Consider the following 11,001-nt stretch of genomic DNA (forward strand, 5'->3'; position numbering starts at 1 on the left):
CAAGCCTCAGTTTTCTCTTCTATAAAATAATAATGATAATAGTCCATCAGCCTTAGAGTTATTATAATGTTAAATGAAAGGGCATATATAAATTTATAGCAGGGTGATTATCACATAAATGCTAGTAATTGTTACCAACTGAATTAGGTGTTTGGAAACCATACATTAATCATATGACTTTGGACAAGTTGATTAAGCTCTCTGTGTCTTTATTTAGAAAAACTGGAATAAATACTGACTATAAAAGATTGAGGTGAGGAGAAAATGAGTTAATATTTTGTGAGAGTCTTGTAGACTGTAAAATTACACAAAAATGCCTGAAGTTATTATTATTTCAACTTCATCCTTAACTTTGTCAACTTTTATTTTGAATCCTGAGAGCAGTGGTGGGGAATCTGAAAGGGTTGAGTAAAAGCAATTACTGCCTCACAGTCTTATATAATTTAATGTGGGGACACAAGCAATACGGGTACATAAAACCACCTAATACAGAATCATTTAAATACAGATAATCCCAGCGATACATCAACATGCCCAGGATGGTTCTTAGAGGGCTCTGGAGTTATAGGTCTCAGGCTACATTGTTTGGGAGGCCTTCCTGTTAATAATGCAGTTTGCTCCTTCGGCAAAACTGTTTTGTTCCTCTTGCAAGCTTTCTCTAAGCTGCAGTCTTAAAGTGCCTTCTCTGTTCTCCTACTGTATTTACTGTATTTTATGGACATGATTTGTTGATAGCACTATTTTCCCTAGTAAGAATGACTCAAAAGGTATAAAGTTATGGATTTGCAATTACATTTCCAATCACAGTGCTTGGCATGTAGTAAGAACTAATAATTGGGACCTACTGCCATATCAGATACAATGACAGCCTTCAAGGAACACAGAGTTACCAGACATGTTAACAAGTAACTGTTGAACATATTAATGACTGTCCTAATGGCAGCAAAAAACAAGCAGAACGTTGGCACAAAGTAGGGAGTAATCCACTCATCATGGCAGGTGGATGCTCAAGAAGGGCTCACTGAGGATGAATAGTAATTTGCTTAGTAGACAGCATAATAGCAATATTCTAGGGAAAGGCAATAGTATATACAAAGACACAAATGCACAAAACCCCTCTGTATATTTAGGTAACTGCAGGTAGTTGAGATGGGTAGAGAAGTAAGTTCAAGTAGGAGAGCGGTGAAAACTAAGTTTGGAAAAGCCAAGAGGAGCAGAATCATGGGGAATCTGGCATAAGAAAGTGTGACATTGGGCTATTTTCTTCAGGCTTCAGGAGCCATGGAAGTGTTTTAATACAGGAAAGTTATATGTTGAAATGTTTTACCTTTTAGCAGTACTGATTGTTCTATATTCTATCTACATACCAACTTAGAACAAAGATGTAAGAATTATATTATTTATTCTCCAAATACATCATTTTGTATTTTAATCCTGGTTTGCTTCAAGAGTCCATAGGAAATCCTTTCTTACCTTGAGAGTGCCTTTGGGATGTCATCAAATAGCCACAGTGGTCCAAAGAATCCACTTCCACTGGGTACTAATGCATGCATCATCTCACCTTTCAAATTAATCTTAGCTCACGATGCACATCCTAATGCAAAGAAGATTTCAGTTAAAAGGACCCTTTAAAATACAACCTTTTCTTAATTGTGGTAACCTCTATTTTCAACTAAGCATAGCATAAGACAATTATGACATCATTGGGTTACTCCAAGGGTCAGGACAGGGTAGCCCACTAGGAAAATGAATAAGTAATCCCTATACTTTTCTCCTCCTCCAGGTTTTTTTTTTTTTTTTTTTACATCTGGAACTGTATTTTGAGAAGATAGTTGTGTGACATGTCAACCTGAGGACCCTAAAGACAGGTAGTCAAATGAATGTGTTACCCAGTATAAAGTAGGTGTATTTCATCACACATACACACATATATTTATGAACACACCAAACACTGGTGTTTGTGAATTTGTATATGTTGATATACACTTCCATTGGAAGTTCTTTGCAAAAAAGCATAGCTACTATTATGCTCTCATGTGTATATTTTTTAGAGAGATGTACATGGCATAATGAAGGAGGAAGAGGACCTGAATATATCTAACCTGATCAACTATTTATCTTACCAAAATTCATGAGCAGAGATTGCTCTAGACTTGAGTGGTAAAAATTAATAGACATAGTACCTGACTTGAAGAAATGTACAGGCAAAGTGAATAAAGAATATAGTTCAAAACAATACATTCTGGCTTAGAGCTATAATGTATTACTGTAGGAACTGAAGGGATGAATATGGAATCAGACACTTAATGATTATTCTGCACAAGGCACTCATGCCAAGAATTGAGGCTGTAAGGAGAATGAGACACAGACCTTACCCTGAAGGAGTTCAAGTCTGTAAACAGGCAGTCAGAGAACAACTACTTGGTATCTTAGCTGTATTTCTACACATCTATATACCAAGTCAAATTTTTTTCTGTGATTTTAAACTGCTTACCTATTGACTTTTCTTATAAAAATGTCACACCACGTCTTTTCAATGTATTGCTTCAATTTCATAAGCTCTCACAATGATAGAAATTTTGTTTCTATTCATTTGAGTTAGAGATATGAAGGAAGTCCAATCTCTTGTTCAACACACATTTGTTTAGTGCATAGCAAGTGTACCGGGCACAATTCAGAGCTGAAGAAGTAGTTGAGACGTGATACACTCAGACATGGCCAAATTCGCAACCAGGTGTTTCCTCTGAAGACTAAGTAGCAAAGTTAGACACTTCTTCGAGCTGGAAAGCACAGGTGACTGCTGCCCCACACCCCTGTGCTGGAATGAGCTGAAAGATACTTACTTGGTCACCAAGCAGTGTTCCTCCTCTTCATCTCTTCAATAGAGGTAGAGCCATAACATCAGTGTTTGTGACATAGCATTTGAGTCATTAAAAACGGAACCAGGACTGCCAGCACATTCCAGACCAGTTTCTACAATGGCCAGTTAGCAATAACAACTCTGAAGTTGGCTGGGAAATGAATCTGTGCTCCCAAGGTGGAAATATAGTATGTTCCAATGGGTGCTACAATTCCAGCCTTTTAAATATGGGGCACAAATTAAATCCTATGTTGTTTGACTTTAAATTTTTTTACTTTTATTTTTCTTTCCTTTCTCTCTTCCCCACAGGTCTCTTCCTTCATCCTCCCTTCTTTCCTTCTTGTTTTTGTTTGTGCATGTGTGTCACTTATGTCATTAAAATATCTGCATGTTGGAAATAGAATCGTTTCTGGTTTTGGAAATTTCCTGCCAAATCCATATCTCTTCAATGTAGGCATTGCTATATCAGGAGAGGAACTAGATCTATATAAGGTGACCAATCGAACTCCTTTAGGGAGGACAGTCCTTCTTTTGTAAGTTCCATCTTCCCTTGAAAAGTGTCCTCCTACATGTCCTCCTTTTTGATATTGGAAGACTAATCTGTAAATGTCTGTATTCGATCAATGCAGAATTGATCCATTGTGTGTGATGTGACGTATTTGTATCTAAATGAGTACTTTTTTTATTATTAAAAATTAATAGGCACATAACCATAATTACAATATAAAATATTACAAATGTTTTTATTATGCATTTATCATATTATAGTGTATTATTGTTGCAATGAATAAAATGTTTCTTTTATTTACAATATTGTTTTCTTCAATTTATTTTTGTCCTCCTCTTCATTGTAAAAAAGTTGGTCACCTTAATATCAAAGGCCCTGAGAAACGGTTGAAATAAGGTCAGGATCATTCCTAGGGTGTGTGAGGGACAACACAGATTTAAAATAAATTTTGTTTTCATTCACACTTCAATTCTTTGTCCACATTGCCTTTCTTTCTTAAGGGGGAGAGGCGAAAAATAAGATGCCGCTCCTTCAAGCTTGACAAATCGCAAAAACTTCTTTCAAAACAATCTCTTCCTGTCTCCCCACTCCATTGGCATTTGAACTTCTTTTTCTTTCCAAATTAGTCAGTTGAGAGGATGTCAACATTGCGCCAATGAAAGATGCTAGTATGCCATCACCAGAACAAAACAAAGTAAGAACGAAGTAAACAAAGTGCTGAGTGCCCATTTACTCCGTTTGTCTCCTTCAGAACACGGTGGTGTGCATTTTCCTTTAAATGTTCTCCTGACTGACCTCTACAAATAATCTCCACCATAACCAACAGGACTTGCTGGTGAAAATTCCTCCATCTGAGCTAAGGAAGCATTAACGGCTTAAACATTTTTAGCGGGATTGGTTTTATTTTGCCTTATTAAATATCTTCATGGCTCCCAGAATACCTTTTGTTTTTAGACCTTGAGATGTTGGGCTAGGATTGATTCCAAGGTTATTCTGTTGCCAGTACATTTGAGTTTATAATATCATTAAAGTTGAACAAACATGAAAAGCCTGACTGGAAAGTCAACTATAAACCAAAGGGACACAAACTCTATTCTTTCATTTTGCTGGTCAATTTACTCAGAGCAAAGAAAAAGCAAAACAGGCCATTGAAAGCTCTTCATATCGGCTTATTACTGACTTTTCTACTTTGGATTTATGTTATTATTTCATGCTTTATATCATTAATATAGTTTGGGTTCTTTTGAAATAAGTTCCAGTTTTGATCTCTTTCATAGCTTTCTGGTGTGACTTCATTGTGATTGTATGAGGTTTGACCTTGATACATTTTTTTTGTTAATTGTTTAATGAAGTTAGCTTTCCTGAATGTTTAGAAAGTAGTAGTGATAGAGTAGGCAATTAGACACAAGCAGAGCAGGAACAATAGGCCAGTTACAGAATGTCACCAAGGCAGAAAGTCCTGTGTGCCTTAGAATGGGCAAAACCAGGTGCCTAAGAATGGGCAAAACTAGAGAAAAGAACTTTTATAGGCTAGGACCTCACCCCCAGGGTGATCTTTCTTCCTCTAGCATTTTGTTAGTCATGCAGTTTAGACCTCTTTAAAGGAGGAGCAAGGGGGCTGAAGAATAGCTTCATATGACTCCCATACAAGCCCTTGCATGATCAATCCTTTAAGTGTTAAGCCCTCAGGGCAATGAGGTTCTGATCAGCATCTAATAATCTTAGAAACAAAACATCATGTCTGAGTTTTGGTCAAACTAGAGATAATATCTAGGCTTCAGTTGTGTTTCAGCTCCAGACCCTGAAAAGCAGCAAAACCTGATGGAACAAGACACCATGACTGACAAAGGACCAGATGCATTGACAAATGACCTCCTACCCTAGTGCCAACCAATCAGTAGAGACCATGATCCTGAAAAGACACATCTGGAGAGCTGATGAATATTCTATTGAGATCTTCCCTTGAGACCTCCCCTAGAATTCCTGCCTATAGAAAACAGATAAAAATCCTTAAGGCAAAAGACTCAGTGCATGTGTTCTCTTCCTCCCTCTTTCCCTCCCTCCCTCCCTCCCTCCCTCTCTCCCCCCCCTCTCCCCCTCTTTCCCTCCCTCTCTCTAGCACTCTTGCACCTTCTTTCTCAGAAACGTACCTTTGTTTTCTCTCTCCTAAGCTCTAAGGGCCCTTCTTTTGCCTCTATAACTTGTTTCCTGAGCCCACGCAGCCCAGCTGGCTCACTTCTTCTACCTCTGTGACTTTCTAAATAAACTTCTTGTTAGACTTCTTGGCTCTGAATTCTTTCTTAGTTGAACTCAAGAACCAAGGTCTAACTTCATCATTAATAGTAGCATTTCTAACTGCACATTCATCTTCTGCTGTTTGCCTAGCATTAAAAATACAGCATCTTACTTTCTGAGGTTTCCTAGTTACCTTCCCCACTTTTATCTGTGTCTTCTTTCCGTGATTTCCATTGTCTTCCTTGGTAAATAATGGAGCCCTGCTCTGATGAGTCAGATTGGAGAGTTTCTAGATAGTAGACTGCTTCACCCTATTAGAGCTGACAGCAGGTCCTGTATACTCGCATGCTGCTGGAGTGGACAATACTTTTCTCAGATTCAGCCACTCTTCTCAAACTGACCTGTTGTACTACGCAGGTTTTATCTTTTGGGCCCTTTTAGGTTCTCTTATCCTCACGATCATCAAGTGCCTTATTATTCCTTCCTGCTTTTCCCCTCACAGATGACACTAACACCTAAATCTTGTGGCTATTGATAATTGGTCTCTACCTGCTTGTATTTTGAGGTTTGTATTGTACCTTGCTGACTAGTTTTGTTAAATTTTTAGCATCCAGGTGCTGTCTTTTGATTTAAAAATTTTTTTAAATTAAAATTTATTTGTTATTATTTTTTTTTTGCACTGTCTTTTTAATGTGGTGATTTTGGAGGACCTACCACCATCTTCCTGGACTCCCACAATAGTTGTTGTTTTCTTTAAAAAAAAAAAAAAAAATATATATATATATATATATGTATGTATATGGAACCTGAGGCCCAAGGAGGTAAAGTTATTTGCCCAAGATCACACAGTCAGCAGCAGAAGATAAAGACACATGCCAGACCTTTAGGGACGGCCCGGTACAGAGAAGCTAATGTGTGTTCTTCCTGTCCTTCCCTCTCTCCCTCTCTTCTTCCCTTCCTTCCCTTCTCTGACTATCCTTCATTTCCTCCAGAGTCTAGGCTTAAACCCACTTGTTTCTGATTTCAAAGCTTCTGCAAGCTCATTCAACATGCTATGCTTATTCTCCAAAGTGTGAAGTCACTGGGGCTTTTGATTCAGTAAAACCATTTCGACAAAAAATCATTTTATTAAAATACACACTCCTCTTGCTCTAAGAACATTCTCCTTGGTACTTTAATGCTCACGTGCTTTTCCAATGGAATCAAGTAAATTAAAGCCCTTGTTTTAGTAAATCTATTTATAGGCATTATATAATCCTTGAAAAGCCCTCTTTTCATCTTCCAGTGCCACCCAGGGAACCACATTCGATAAGGAGTAAATGAAATCCGACCCTGAAAAACCCTGGTTTCGCTTTCCATTTTAAAACCCCCTGAATTTCAAGAGATTTTAAACTTGGGCCAAAATCAAATGTCCTGCTTTTGAAAAATCTTATAAAGGCACTATTTGGATTAGAAAGCTATACAGCTCTGAGACACAGTCCATAAAATCCCAAGCTCCATCGGTTAGGGTACTTGGCTCTCGGTACTTGAGAGAAACCGATTCATTCAAAAATTGAATGTGCCATGAAGGCCCCCAAAGAATTTATATCGTACGCTTGTCATGTAAAATCTCCAATTTACTAATTCTCACAATCCTCTATGTAAGGCCAATTAGTAATGAGATCTTGGGAAGCAGAGTTCTGCTGAAGGTATGAAATCACCATACGAGTCCTAGGGGAGGCAGAGCCATATTTCAAGCCAGTGAGTGCCTTTATAAAAACCCTGCTCCAGTTTTTGGCTCCGTAATGGATTTCCCAGGTCGGTGATCCACCACACAGAAAATGCCATTTCCTTATTTTTTTTCCTCCCTGAACTTCCTGCTCTTACTGTGCAGGCTTTAGTTCTCACTGTTTGAATTTACTTATTGTGGTTTGCATAAAATTATCCTTCACTCATCTACACATAGTAGATAATGATTATTTGCCAATAAATCTAACAGGTACTGAGTTTTATTTACCCTCCTGCTCTGTGGGCACTCTCTGAACAAATGGGCGGTTGTTCTTGAAACCCTTTCCACTTTTATGAGATTTGGAACTGTTTCTCCTTGTTGCTTTGTGTGCCTTTTAGCAGCTTGAGGCTCCGTCTCTCACGGTATTTCCTCTGGAGCTGGTGTGAACAGAGGCCCTTGGAAACGGTAGAGTGTTAATATCCTGGAGGGTGTCTTGCTCCATGTAAAAGATTGATTCTCTGGGCTGCTGGGAGCTGCAGCAGAAGCAGGTCTTTCACAGCACGCAGATGTACACTCAGTCATGGCCACACCTAGGCTCACTTGCTCCGGCTCTCTGATTCTGCCTGTGCAGACACAGGCCAGGAAACCCGACCCGTGCTGCTTGGAATGTTGCTTTGCATTCATTTCCAGAATATTTGGAGCCTCACATATGTTTCTCATTAACACTCATGTTTGATTATTCTATGTAATATGTAATTTAAAAAAAAATTAAATAAACCTGTATCAAAAATTGTCACTTTGCTTTAAAGAAGCACAATTAGCTCTCTTTGGGAGAGCTAACAGAGAGACGAAAGAATGGAAATAAATATTTCTCCTCCTTTACATATATTTCCATAAATGAGAATGGCATTGAGATATAATACTGCATTTGAGGTTCAAGGGATTTTAAATAGCTTTTAACCAAATCAAGCACAAAGTAGCATTCCTAAAACAAAGAAACTCATTGAAAATAGAGCCCATTAATAAAATGTGGTTTAAAATCATGCCTGTTTTAAATATATGTTCAGAGTTAAAAGTTACTGGGCTAGAGACCAAAAGTTAAGTAAGCTGATACCTGAATATAATTATAAATTTGGAAGTACATTGTTTCAACCCACAAAGGGATGATTTGGTGAAGTATGATACTCTGCTTAGGCCTAAATGATTTCATAAATTTCTGAAAATACAATTATTCAAATCTGTTCATAAATTTACATAACCACCTATGGGCTGTCCTTAAACTCAGCCTGGTAATGCTGTGGCCCCTTTAAGACAAAAGGGAAAAAAAATCTACCTATTATCTATCTATCTATCTATCTATCTATCCATCTATCTATCTATCTATCTATCTATCTATCTATCTATCTATCTATCAATCATCATCATCATCATCTATCTATCCATCTGTTTGTCCATCTGTTCATCCATCTGTCCATCCATCCATCTGAATCTAAATGGCTAAATCAACTATTTCAAGACCCAGCTATCAGGCTCACAGTATTTCCTGACACTTTATCCATTGTTTCAGTTTACTCTTTCATCCTACACATTTTGGATAGTATTTTTCATTTTAATCATATTTTTTATTTTCTGTATTTGACATTTTGGGGGACTTGAGGACTCTGGTTATCTAGTTCCTAGAGATCACAAACAATTTCCCTTCTGAGTTCATCTTTGATATGCAAACCAACCAGCCAAAGCCAATCCCTCCAATCACTTTCTGTGCCAAATTCCCACACACAGAGCCAATAACCTCTGTACCCTAAGTTCCCCAAGGCCAGGGACCAGACACCCAGGGATCACGCCTATAGTCCACAGCTCACCAAAATTATCCAAACTATCTGATACCAAATTTGCAGTATAGTTACCCTAACTCACTCATTCCTTTCCTCAATAAAGGCTCTAGTCTATAATTTTCCTCTTCTCCTTCTGCCTCCCGATTTACCCAAGTGCTTCCCCACGTGGTCCTGCAAGCCATGGAGCACCCTTCTTCTTGGGAATTGTAAATAATAAACTGTCTTTCCAATGGCAGCCCTCTCCTGATCTGTTGGCCTCACCACACCTGATCAGAACAAATCCTGGGTACCCATCTCTATGGTAGACTCCTGGCCTTTCTCTAGCCCTTTCTGCTTCTAGTTCTTAAAGAGCTTCCTCACTCTGGACCACGCATGTTGTTATTAGACACCCCTCTTCAGTGAGGTATTCTCTAGTAAGATTCCTGTCCCAGAGGAGTCCCTTGAACTAACGGTGGGTAGGTTTTCCTGGCTTTTGAGGTCAAGGTGCTCCATTCTGCCAGGCATAGCCCAGTCTCCACTGCTGTCCAGGGGTGGGGATGATTCCACTATGATGGACCTCTTCCCCTGGACCTGCCCGAGATTCTATCATCTCAAGCGCACAAGTCATCTCACCTCACTAATTGTGCTTCAGATTCCAATTCTCCTATGAAACATAGGAACCTTTTGCCCAGATTTGCAGACTCACTTCTGCTCTTTTTTATACTAGATTTTCTCTACCATTTCTACCCAACCATCTTCTTACCACCCAGCCAAAGTTGTACCAATCCTTAAATCCTCTATGAAGTCTCCAATAATACCCTTTTATTTCATTATATTTAGATGAACATTTTATCATTTATATCTTTTCCTCTCTACTTCATGTGCTTTATTTAAATCCTTGGCATTATAAGAAAAGCTTGGAATTTGGAGTCAGAGAAGTTGAGCCTGGTCTATTCTAATTTTATTATGTACAAGCTGTATTAGTCTGCTTGGATGTTCATAACAAAATACCAAAGGCTGTGGGACTCACACGACAGAAAATGCATGTTCTCACCATTCTGAAGGGCCAGACTGGGGTCAGGCAGGGTCAGTTCCTAATGAGGACACTCTTCCTGGTTTGTAAACAGCCACCTTCTCACTACATTTTCACATGGCCTTTCCAAGGTATAGGCCTGTGGAAAGAGAAGAAAACAAGGAGCTTTCTGGTACCTGTTCTCACAATGATGCCGACCTCATCAGAGCATCAATTGGATTTCTATACGTTAGCGTGCCATTGGAGGACTTTTCCAACCTGGTTCCTCATTAGCTTGTCAGCCTGCCCACCACAAATTCTCTTCCCAGGTCGTGTCAGACAGCTTCTGAAACACCAACAGCCATGGGTTCTCATTACCCTACAGCTTCGCTCACACGCTTTGCTCGCCCGGATTTCCCTTTTCTGGCTTATCTCGCTTTCAAATTCCGACTCATCTTTCAGTGCCACTCTCCTAGGGAAAGAGTTCTTGATTCTCAAAATAGAGTGAATTTCTCTGTTTTCTGGGAAATTAACCCAGCACTTTTGTCTAGACTGTAGACTGTATTACAGTGTTATAGCTGCCGGTACCCTTGTGTTTGTCACCCAGCAGAGTATGAATTTTCTACACAAGAATTGTGTCTTCCTCTTATTTCTTTCTTCCTCTCAGCCCATTTCAGTTCCCAGAAACCTAGAGCAGTTTGTCTTACTCTCAATGAAGGGTTGGTGTAATAAGTAAAGTCAGCAAAGAAACTAAATTTGCATATAGTGGACACCAAAATAAAATTACATAGTTAGAATAAACATATCGTTCTGAGTTACAGGACTGCATTGACTTGGTTTTTTTTTATGTTAATGGCTTAGCAA

This window comes from Saccopteryx leptura, chromosome 2 (assembly GCF_036850995.1).
Source record: "Saccopteryx leptura isolate mSacLep1 chromosome 2, mSacLep1_pri_phased_curated, whole genome shotgun sequence".
In the NCBI taxonomy this organism is placed as follows: Eukaryota; Metazoa; Chordata; class Mammalia; order Chiroptera; family Emballonuridae; genus Saccopteryx; species Saccopteryx leptura.